This window comes from Pipistrellus hanaki (assembly GCF_964339955.1).
Source record: "Pipistrellus hanaki genome assembly, chromosome: 6".
Taxonomy (NCBI): Eukaryota; Metazoa; Chordata; class Mammalia; order Chiroptera; family Vespertilionidae; genus Pipistrellus; species Pipistrellus hanaki.
Window position 1 is genome coordinate 18,037,406 of NC_140508.1, and position 12,616 is coordinate 18,050,021.

General features: G+C 46.4%; 1 protein-coding gene across 1 annotated transcript in view; it reads right to left on the reverse strand.

Moving 5' to 3' along the window:
- The window catches only part of CFAP61 (cilia and flagella associated protein 61), a 226,504-nt gene that overhangs the window by 10,357 nt on the left and 203,531 nt on the right, over nucleotides 1-12,616 (reverse strand). The gene's annotated exons all lie outside the window — the stretch shown is intronic.

The window sequence follows — 12,616 nt, forward strand, 5'->3', positions numbered from 1 at the left end:
ACAGAATGGCCATCCTTGGCTGAAAATCTGATGCATTCTTGGAATAACCAAGAACATTTGTTGGTGTTCTAAACTCTGACTTTATCTGAATGCTAAGTGTCTTGGAACAGGAAACGTCACTGCTTCAGGGTCAGAGACACATCGATTTAGCGGGCCTCACTCTCACTGGATGTCTGTCATCCCTGTTACTGTTAATGGATGTTATATCTGTGCACAGGGGAAGGAAAAAAAACAAAAACTGGTGCCCACACGCAGATGGGCACCTTCTGTTTTCCGAGGCTTAAAGTTAATTCTCGGGGAAGCAGCTAATGAGTCCCAGGGCCTACTGAGGTATTAAAGCCAAATCTAATGACAAAAGTCCATGCTAGGAGCAGCACGGATCCAGCTCTGTCTGTTATTGCCTATCATCCACTCACTTGACCAGAACATGACCCGATTTCATGCTTAATTACCTACTTGGTTGTTCAGATCATATATTCATCCGACTATTAATTTTACGAATATTTACTCCTTCCCCATTCTGTGCTCAGAACTGATCTGGGTGCTGGGGAAACATCAGGGACCAAAACAGATACACATTCTCTATATTCGAGCCACAAGTAGGTAAATATATAAAATGTTAGAGAATGAGAACTGCTTGGGAGAAAGCATAAATCCAGAAAGGACAGGAGGCCAAAGAAAGGCTGGGTCGCCTAAGGTGGTGACTTACTGAGTGAGGAAGCACTTGGAGCGCCAGCCTTGGAGATTTCAGGGAACAGGCTTCGGAGAAAGGGAACAGCAGGTGCAAACGGTGAGCAAAGGCAGGGCCTGCCCAGACCATGGAGGGAGGCAGGATGGATACAAACAAAGGGCGAGTGGTAGGCGATGAGCTCAAGAAGGAGATGAGTTCAGGAAGGTGATGGGTGGGAAGGTTGCTCCTAGAGGCAGGGGCATAGTCAGAGCTGTTGTGTAATTGCTCCACAGCCATCTAGCTCAGCATTTGTTGCAACAGGCATCCTATGTTTGTTCATGAAATGAATGAATAATGAATGAACGGATGCACATTGCACTGTATGTATTCTATATGCCTGGCCTTGATTGGTCTTTCATTGATACAGAATAAAATTGTGCCAAATAAATAGGTGACAAAACTCTGCAAAATACCCCAAGTCTGAAGAAAGGAGGACACTCATTGGGAGCAGCAGGAAAGCTGTGTGTGAAACCAGGATTTAAAAATGGTCTTTCTGACCCCTGCAGCTCACGAAGAGGTGTCAGGTTGTCAGGAGCGTACCCAGTGGAAATCAGTCAGGGACTGCTCACCTCTGTAGATACTCAAGGCCACTGAACTTCTAATGAAAGCAGTCCAATCAGTGGGAGTCCTAGCTACAAGGTTCTGGGCCCCTACAATCCCTGGCCAATGTCCAACATCTAACTCTAGGAGTAAAGACATTGGGTCAGGGCTGGCTGCCCAGGAGGGATCAGCTCTGTGGATGTTTTGGCCCGTCTTAGACAGTAGCTTCTTAGACCAACACATCAAGGATAACTGAAGTCCAGACACAAGCACAGCTTTTCCAGGGTGGCCCCTGTCTCTTAGGTCTAAACAATTTCTAGAGAAGCCTGAGGGAACTGTGGATGTGCCAGTTAGAAACCACAGGGCCCTTTTAAACTTGTTGCTCTCTTTCCTGAGTCCTCCATTACTGAGTCCTCCCCCACCCCCCTCCACCGCGTGGTTCCGTGCACCATCAGGAGTTCCCGCCTGCCCTCTTGTTTTGATAGTCCACAGCCACCTCCTAGATAGCGTAGGCTCGGTCTCAGCTTTCCTCGCCCAGCCCGGCTCTGTTGCCACAACCACGTGCTGTTCAGGCAGTCTTTCTGAACTCTGCCTTCAGAACTCTCATCTCTTCATTGTCTTCTCCAAAGAGTTAGTTCTGCGGAAATCCCACTTCCCTTAGGGTCACGCTGCTGCCCACCAGGGGCTCTGGCCCACCATCTAACGCCCACATTTGCATAGCCTCCATTCACAAAGCCAAACACACAGGGCCGGAGAGGTTAGTGGCCCTTAATCCTCCGTCTGCCCAGTGCTTGGGGGCAAGGGGTGATGAGGAAGTTGGATGCATTGCCAATTCTTCCTTTTGCTGGCTATGAAACGCCCCATGGCTTCTCACACCAGCATCCAGAAGAAATGGCACCATGGACTTGGCAATCCCTGTTCGCATCACAGTATGTTGAACAGCTTACACAGGGGCCTAACAGGGACCTGAAATTGCATTTCTCTCACACTCCCCACCCCTGCCTCCTGTGGAAAAACAAGCTTGCTATCCCATCCAGGTCACAGTTTGTATAGCCAACTGCTACCCATATTCCTGGAAATTGCCAGTGTCAGCCACCTACACTAATAAAAGAGAAAGATGCAAATTGCCTATTCCTCCATGACACCCATCAGCCAATCAGGAGCAAATATGCAAATTAACCCACCATCTTTGTTGGGTTAATTTGCATTCATAGGCGTGGAGCAAAGACTAAAGGCTCTGGCCCGAGTGAAGACTAATGACTGAAGACTGAAGCCTGAAGGCTGAAGATGACTGAAGATTGAAGAGGCTTGGCTTCTCTGCTGTGGCCAGAACAAAGGCCTGGGTCCTGGATGCCGGCAGCCAGGGGAAGGAAGGCCTATTGCATGAATCTTCGTGCAATGGGCCTCTAGTTTTTATATACAATAAAAAAAGGGTTCATAGAATTCTATTTGGATTTCACTTTTTTTGTCTTTTAAGAAAGAAGTCTTGGGTTCCATTAAAACAGGGAATGATAATGAAGTAATACCCTTGAAACCAAACCAACAAGTGGACTTCTGAAGGCTCCTTTCAGATTTTACTGTAGTTTCAGTGGTGGTCCCCAGCGACATTATCCACAAGGCCGTAAAATGATAGTGCTCCCACACCTGGGGAGTGGGCGCAGGTTCCTACCCCACCTGGAGGGCAGCTTCTGCACATCTGTCTGCAACATCAGGCATCCCAGACTGCCCACGGGCCAAGTTAAACCTGGACAAAGTGAAGTAGCTGCTTTGTAGGGTGGTTGTAGGGTGGTTGTTAGATATAAAGTGTTGCAGGTACAGGTGAAAGGAATCTCCTGATGAAGGAAAAAAGAAAATGGTACCAAAAACCCACCTAGTGAAGAATATCACTTGTAAGGTCCTTCTCCAGGTCTTACAGAAACTGCTTTTCTGGTAGTAATTTTTTTTAAAAAAAATTTTAAATATGTTTTTATTGATTTCAGAGAGGAAGGGAGAGGGAGAGAGAGAGAAACATCAATGATGAGAGAGAATCATTGATTTTCTGTCTCCTGCACACCCCCTATTGGGGATGGAACAGGAAACCTGGGCATGTGCCCTGACCGGGAATAGAACCAGTGACCTCCTGGTTCATAGGTCGATGCTCAAGCACTGAGCAACACCGGTTGGCTTTTGGTCACCATGTTTAAAGAGTTCACCAGATGACCTCGGGGTCACTGTGATGAGGATGCCTTTCCAGGCTGTGGACCTCAGTCACTGACCACTCACAGCCTCCAAGTAGCCTGGCTTCTGTCCATGATTCACTTTTATGCTCCCTGAGATCTGGTTTGCTTCTGGAAAATTAACTTTAAAAAAATAATCGATTTTTCTTTTCAGAGCCGTACAGAGTTCCCACATACTCCCCCTCTCCCTCAGTTTCCCTGTTACTAACACCTTGCACTAGTGGGGCACGTCTGTTATAATTCATGAACCAATATCGATACAGTGCTCTTAGCTACAGCCTGAAGTTTACACTGGTGTTCACTTGCCGTGTTGCACGTTCTGTGGAGCTGACAAATGCAGGTTTACTTGGAGGGACTTCGATTCTCCACCACTTTTGTAAATAATACACTTTTCTCAAAAGCCCCAGGAAATGTCTACTCGTAGAACTGAATTAACCATTTCTGATCGATGAGGTCCGATTGTTAAGCGATTGATCAGACTTCTCCCGAGCTCCTCTTCGTGTGCTCATTCGGCCTATTGTATCGACAGAGTCACACAGTCTGGGAGGGGACCTGCTAATTAGCTTGGCCATTGGCCACTCTGAAGGCCGAGGAAAACAGATCGAGCAGGCACACTGGGAAAATGGCATGGCTGGCCTGAGGAAGGTACACTACGTCTCAGAGAAAAGAACAGGGGGTGAGGGGTGCTGCTCTTTCCAATCCCGGTTCTTACCTCTAAGGCCAGGGCCACTGGGAGGCCAGCAGGAAAGGGGAGCCGAGGAGGATCAAGGCTGCACCCCAACACCCACACGGTTCAGCTAGAAATTGCTAGACTCCTCAACAGTATGGAACAAGGAGGTGGGTGGTCAGGGAAGAAAAACATCGCTTTCTCCAAGATCTCTGTGTTTTAAATGAAAAGCACTCTAGTGTTTTCCTTGGTGTGATACAACTTAGTTTTTGCTTTTAATGTGACCAGACATCCCGCTTTTGTTAAAAATCGGGACTATCCCGCCAAAAGCGGGACACCTGGTCACCTTATTTTAGACCCATTAAGAGGATCCCCAGATGCCTCTCACACCTGCACAGAGGTTTGCCCAAGCTGGACACCCGTCTCTGCGGGGCCTGCTCTCCGGGTCGGGCCTGCAGCTGGGCGGCCTGCAGGCTGCCCTTCAAGAATGAGTTCCTCACGGTACTTGCCTTTTCTTGTCCTGGCAGCACCTTAAATTCACGGCAGAGGACAGACCGTTCTCCTACAATGCCTGCCTGTAGGCTCTGCTCAGGGGGACTCTGAGCCTTGTGGTACCTGGGCTGACACGGCTGCTAGGACCTGTCTCTCCCATGTACATTCTGATACCCAGAAGGCAGGAAGTGACAAACGTCTTGGTATGTGATCAAGGAGCCAGGTATGACTTACAGGCATGTTTGCTTTGGCCTGGGCAACATTTGCAAATTGGATCTCTGGCCTTTCTTTAAAAAATAGGTCACATTTGCCAAAGCTGGGTCCTCACTGCTATGCGGCAGCCATCAGCTCTGTCAGCTCCCAGCAGCCCACACTGGGTGTGCCCCGCCTGGTACTAGGGTTAGGGTAAGATAGAGGCAGGTGGATAAACACGGTTTCCGAGGCCACCTGCCCCACATCCCCTTCTCCCTGCTGGTTTATGTGCTGAGAACATAGATGCTGTCCAGTCTTTCTTCATCCTTCCATCCATCCACCCCTCCATTTGTCCAGAACGCCCCTCCATCCTAATGGATGAGGCATTTCTCTTTATTTCCAATGCCTACTTTCCTCTGGTTCTGTTCCCTGCTGCCCCAGTCTACCCTCAACGAATACTCTGCCTTCCCCTTTGTGTTTCTCTGACCGAGGCGTCTCCCAGAGCTTCTGATGAAAGGGAAGACCTAGGAGGCCATTCTCTGCCATGTAATCATGTGCCAGATACAGCCAACATGGAGGAAACCACAGTGAGGATGTGGTCCCCACCCCACAAGAGCACACGGGCAGGCAGAGGTGCCAGAGGAGCGGGCACCAGCGCAGCACTGAAGGGCGGGGAGGAAGACGCTCTGGGAGGGCTGAGGCGAGAGCATCACTCAGAGTGAGTGAGAGTGAGTGAAACATGGTCCTAAGATCACCTCTCTTAGTTCATGTTTGCCAAACTTCAGTCTCCTTGGGAACCCATCCATTTCTGCAAGGACTACGTTGATTTCAAAAAATTTTCTTTCAATTAATTTGCTCTGTTGTTTGTTTTTAAAATATATTTTATTGATTTTTTTTTTCCAGAAAGGAAGGGAGAGGGAGGGGGAGTTAGAAACACCAATGAGAGAGAAACATCAATCAGCTGCCTCCTGCACACCCGCTACCCGGGATGTGTCCACAACCAAGGTACATGCCCTTGACCGGAATCGAACCTGGGACTCTTCAGTCCACAGGCTGATGCTCTATCCACTGAGCCAAACTGGTTAGAGCTGTGGTTGTCTTTAAATAGAAAAAACTACCCTCTCTTAAGTAATAATATCTGAAATCACAGATTTAATGTCCTTGTTACATTTTTTCTTATTCTGACTGACATTTTGCCATAATTAGTGAAGATGTGTGGCTCTACAGCCTAAGGGATCTTGAATATACCTGCATTAGCCCTCTACACTCTGAGACCCATTTTTTCTTTGCCACTGGAGTCGCTGTTGTATTCACATGGGGACACAAACCCACAGACATTGTGCACAGTAGTTTCTGTGCACTCTCTCACTTTGTCCTAATTCCAATTCTCTAAAGCGGGACTGGCTGGCTCAATTTTCAGAAGAGGAAATAGATTCAGAAAAGTTAAATGACTTGCCCAAGGTTACATAACTAACAAGGGGTTGAAACGGGTGTGAACCATCATCTCGTGGCCTGAAAGTTCATGCTCCGAACAGCTCCACAACCAGATCTCACTTCCTTGTGCTTGTTCCTGAGCCTTTCTAGCAATCTCCGGAATCACCCCAGATTCCTCGGTACCCCCTGCATTAGTTAATATTAGGTTTGATTGCTGTGATAGAAAACTTCAAAATAGTAGTGGCTTTTTAAAGGCATAGGCATAGCTTTCTTTTATGTCAAGAATGTCCAGGACTCGCATGGTGGCTCCATGGACATCGGATCATAATACTGTCCAGAGGGCCTTTGGCCTCATGGTACAAAACAGCTGCCGAGCTCCAGTCATCACATACATGTCTTGGGTGGAGAAAGGGAAAAAGAGGGCCTTCCCCTCTCCTTTAGGGCGAATTGCTAAAAGTCTCACATAACACTTCTACTTACTGGCCAAAGGTTGGTCACATGATTTCCTTGGCTGCAGGGGAGGCTGGGAATCATTGTCATTTATTCTAGGTACCATGCAACATCCTATAAATCAGGATTCTGTTTCTGAAGAGGAGAGAATGGATGTTGTATGCGCTATGATGCCCAACAGACTGCATAGCATCTACTTTTTACCAAAATATTTTCTTAAAGTTAAATTTATAAAACCTGGGAGAATGTATTTAGTTGAAGTTATAAGAACTAAATGTCTATCATTTTAAATGAAAATCTACCCCCCCCCCCCTTTCCCAATTAAACATTCTGGCAAAAAAAATAACAACAAAAAAAAACACAACAACCAAGCCTCACAAGTATTGTCTGTGTGTGACAGCCACCTCAAAGCCGGGCCCCTTGAGTTCTGCCCTGCTGAGTTGGCTTTAACACAAGGAGAGTGGGGAGCAACCTGTTTTCACACTGGAAGGTTGCTTCTGATGATTTTATTCTGCCGGTGACAGACGTGGATTCTTGCATTTCAATACCATTTTCAAAAATAAGAATAAGAACAAACAACGATTTCCCGTTAATCGTAGGTTTGTTCGGAAATTAAATCACACGATTCTGGGCCAGTGGGGTTTGCTCAGGGAGACCAGCTATTGCACGAGCAGATGCAGGCCTGCGCTGCACTGCCACACAACAACCCCGAAGACGGAAATGGAAGTTTAACTGTACATATCTCCTGTCCAACTCCAGTTTGCCAGAATCTCAAATCACTATTCAGTGTACTGCTTCAAGGTAGATTAGAAAGGTGAGATTTTGAAAGCAAAGCCAACTAGTTATTTGATAAGCAGTTGAAATTGTCACCTGCTAAAGATCTAGATTAGGGGTGTCGAACTCAATCAGAGAAGGGGCCAAAATCTAAAATCCAGCCTAAATCGCGGGCCGAATGGTTTACTGAACAGTCATAAACTGACAATGTCATAAACTGACAGCGGAGTGCAGTGATGACAGCGCGGTGCGGGCCACATTGCAAGGCCTGGCGAGCTAGATTTGGCCCGCGGGCCGTGTGTTTGACACATGTGATCTAGATAATAGAAAAACAAGTATCCTCTGAATGCGATTGGGCTATGGTTTTGCTATGGTTTTGCTGTCACAGTCTAGCACTGGCCCAGACAGACGAAGGGTGTTTACTGCTCACTGGCACCAAAACCAAAATGCTTGTCTTCCACAGAAGACACCCTCTTCTGAATGGCTAGTCCACAAGCCCTCTTACTGCTGGTCAACCCGTGGCTCTAGAGGTGACATCTTCCCAGTTACCTTGGAGTAACCGGGACCGGGAACGAACACTGCCGACAGCCCGGTGTCTCTCTGGGCACTGGAGCCCTGCCTGGCCACAGAGGTGTGCGAGACACTCCCTGGAGCAGCTTCCTATGCTCCGAAAACAAGGCTGCTGACTGCTGGAGGCCACTGCAATGGGCCTGATTATTCGTCTGAACTGGACACACCCAGAACTCTCTCCAGAGGGAGATCCCGAGCAGTACATGGGCCCAGAAACCACCACTCCGAGGGTTGGGGTGGGGGTTGGGGGCTGTGCTGTCTCTCAAGCACATGCTCTTCTTAGGCTCTTTGTGTCTGTAAGAGCCCGAACCCCAGCGCACAGCTGTCCTGAATCAGTGTTGGCACCCAGATCACCTGGGACGGAGCACAGGCGGCCTGCCCCGCGGCAGCTGAGTCCTGGTTTGCAGAAACACTGTGCTTACAGGATCATCTGTCTGCTGTCCATTTGTTTCACTTTTTAAATATATATATATATTGATTTCAGAGAGGAAGGGAGAGGGAGAGAGATATAGAAACATTAATGATGAGAATATGGATCTGCTGTCTCCTGCATGCCCCCTATTGGAGATCGAGTGCAAACCAGGTATGTGCCCTGATAGGGAATTGAACCCAGACCTCCTGGTTCATAGGTCGATGCTCAACCACTGAGCCACACTGGCAGGACCATTTCTTTTTCTGAATCCCAGACACACACAGGCTAGGAAAAACTGTGCTTCACTTTAGAAATTAGAATATTTTATGAGGTTTACAAATCTAGCCACTGGTAACATTACCCTCCTTGCTCTGACCTTGAGGAGACGCAAAGCCAACCTGTGAATTTATTAAGTCCTGTGCTGGAACACGTGATCTCTCTACCCTAGCTCAGCTTCATGTTGCTGTCCTGCCTTCATTTCCCATTTACTGGTGACTTCCTTTCCCCCCAGCCCCTGCCACTGGTTAGCTTTAACCTCTTCCAGCCTCCATCTTCACAGCTGTAAAATGGGGATAAGGAAGGTCCTTACCTCAAAGAGTTACTCTCAGAATTCAAGGAGACACTCCAGGAACAAGGTTTGGCACAGGGAGAGCTCAATTTGTATTGTGTTATTATTGTTGCTGATGTTCTTAATTATCCAATTATATATACTTGTGTAAGCTGCCTCAGATTCTTTCTGGTGTGAATTAGGGACTAAATAAATTATTAAAATAAACATTTTTGTTTGCTGTTTAATTAAACAAAGCCTTTCTTTGGCACAACTATAATTTTTTCTCCCTAAGAGCTGCTCTTTCTACAATACATTCAATGGTGTCTGTATAAACCAGTTAGCTGTCGTTTGATAGCAGCAATTAAGTTTGGCTGCAATGAGAGTAAGACAGACTTCATAGAAAATCTTCATAGAGTTTTGTTATGCACTAAAGAGTTATGTGGAAATTGCCCAAGCTGGTTTGGCTCAGTGGATAGAGCATCAGCTTGCAGACTGAAGGGTCCTGGGTTTGATTCTGGTCAAGGGCACATACCCAGATTTCGAGCTGCGTCCCCGGTAGGGGATATGCAGGAGGCAGTCGGTAAGTGATTCTATTTCATCACTGATGTTTCTATCTCTCTTTCCCTCTCCGCATCTCTCTGAAATTAATAATATTTATGTAAATAAAATAAAAATTACATAGGAAATCAATGCAAATTGCATAATACTAGGTAAACTGGGGCCATACATTTCTTTTTTTTCTGGTCTGAATTAATGCAAGTTAAATTAAAGGTATAAAGTGGAGTTCTTTTCGCCTGCGTATTTTGCCTAGTGAGCTAATTAGGTCAAATTTAACCCAGTTGTGCACGGGCTCCCTGGGGACCCGGGCTGGGGCTAAGGCGCAGGCGTCCGCAGCCCAGCTGGGCTGGGTTTTCTTCCCACCGGACTTCTGCCTGTTGCTTGCCATAGCAAACACTGGTCTTCTTGTAGAAATAGCAGTTTTTACATCCTTAATTTTATATGCTTCGGGATTTTGTTTCTATTTAAGTTTACCAATTAAAGCGCAGTCTTATGAACCTTATCTTATCATATGAACCTTACCAATCCAGCCACTGATAACTTACCTAGCTCGGCAGGAGGAGTGGGGTCTGGCAGCCCTAAGAGTGAGGCCTGCTCCCCCATCCCCTGACTTGTAGCACGGGGCCCAGTCTGCCCTCCTGCTCAGGGCATCTGCCCTTTCCCTGCCTCTCCGGCATCTCCCTGCACGTTGCTCTTTTATTAGGGGCTGCATTAATTGAATTTGTACCATAATCCAGAGCACTGGAAGTTGTCCAGCTATTTACATTGATTTGTTATATAAATTCCGGACTGAGAGTATGAGGGGGGTTGGCATTTAATTTTGTAGAAAGGAGAAAGCTCTTAGTGCTCCAGCTTCCCTTCCTGTGTCCCTCTCCTCCTGGTCTGCGTCTCTCTTCATAGAAAGCACAACCATTTCCCTTTAATTAGGCCGGGAGTGCACAGGCTAGCATTAGGCCACTCAGCCACTCAGCCGTGCTCACGGCCTGCCCATTTCCTATCTATTTTCTGAAGGAAAAGAGGAAAGTGTCTACATGCACATATAAAGCCCCAAAGTCCGGGGGGTGGGGGGTACAAAGGAACTAGGTGAAATCACCTTTTATGAGACCGAGGCCACATGAATAGCAAACCCCAGAAAGCAAGATATTTTGCTGCCTCCTTGTCCCTCTGGTGAAATTAATTGATCTTTACATTTTGAAAGAGTAGGAATGTCGTTCACTAGGGCAGAATATAGTCGGCATGTTTCATATATGTTTATAATAATCAATACATGTTTGAAATAATTCCCTTCCATAATAGGCTCTTCTAATTAATGTGAGCTTTTTCAGATCTAATGACAAGCTACAAACCGTTCCTTCATTTTCGTTGTTTCGTTTATGGTTTCAGGTTTGGCGTTTCCAAAAATCAAGTATTAAAATTCAACTAACATATTCCAAGCTCTCACTTTCCAAAAACCCAATAATGAGGGTGATGGATTTTAGCCCACAGAAAAGTGCAAGAACCCGTAAGTCCACATGGTAACATAAGTGAATAAATTAATAAATGAAGGAGAGAGGGCAACGCCTCCCCACAGTCACAAGTCAGGTAATTAATGCGAGTGAAGGACCAAATTAGCGACCTGCGCTTTGGCAAACAACGCAGTAACAATGGTTTCAGGCAAGAATTGTTTATGGATGTTAAAAGTAGGAGACAAAAGAATGATGAAAAATAGGATGTCTACACAGTCTCAGAGTACAGTATCTCTCATTCCGTGGTCGGCAAACTGCGGCTCGAGAGCCACATGCGGCACTTTGGCTCCTTGAGTGTGGCTCTTCCACAAAATACCACGGCCTGGGCGAGTCTATTTTGAAGAAGTGGCATTAGAAGTTTAAGTTTAAAAAATTTGGCTCTCAAAGGAAATTTCAATCATTGTACTGTTGATATTTGGCTCTGTTGACTAATGAGATTGCTGACCACTGCTCTAACTGATTGACGGTAAGAACAGTACATTTCCAGCAGAGAAGCCTGAAGCCTCCGCTCTCACCAAGTGCCCACACTGACAATGCTGCCAAAGGACAAGCTCCCACCAGGTGCCTACTCATGTGATGCACCGAGAGGGACACAGCATCGCTCAGTGGTTCCTGCCAAGAAGGCATCACCTGGAACAAAGAATGAAGAAACAGGAGACAAACCCCAACGGGCAGGCATTCCATAGGGGAACTGGCCCATATTTTTCACAAGTGAAAGCTCCTGACAGTAAAAGGTGAGGAACCGTCCCAGATTGGAGACGGTGAAGGAGACACACTAATTACAACATGGGATTGGGGATGAAATTTGGACCAGAAGAAGGACATCAGTGGGAGGAAGGGAATACAAAGCTATTCTTTGTTCTATTTGTGTAACCGCTCTGTAAGTTTGAGATTATCTTGAAGTAAAAAGTTAAAAGAGATCACTGATCGTTTAGCCTCTTTATTGTCTGACGCTCAGAAAAGAAATGGCCTTAGAATTGAGTTTCCAAATCTGATCCCACAGGATCTTTGTGGCTGGACCATGTGTCTAATGGCTTCCTACCCAGGTGTACACTGTGAGCACAGTAACAGACAGCGACTTGGTCCATCTGGTCACTCGTAGAAGGGCATACTTCACTGTCAGAGAGAGGACACTCTCAGATTTGTTACGGAATAGCACAATAAGAAAGCAGGTCCAGAGCAGCAGCTGCCAAGACCCATGCTGTCCAGTCCAAAAGCCACGAGCCACCAGCCACATGTGGCTCCTGAGGACCTGCAATGTGGCTGGTCTGAACTGTGGGGTGCTGTAAGTACAAAATACACGCAGAATTTTGAAGACTTACTATGAGAGAGAGAGAGAGAGAGAGAGAGAGAGAGAGAGAGAGAGAGAGAGAGAGAGAATATTAACTGCTTGTTGAAAAGAAAATAGAGTTGGCATATGTTGAGTTAAATAAAGATATTGATCTCATCTTTTTCTTTTTATGATTTTAATGTGATTATGAAAGAAGTATGTGCATGGCTCATACGTCTATGGACTAGATAAGAAA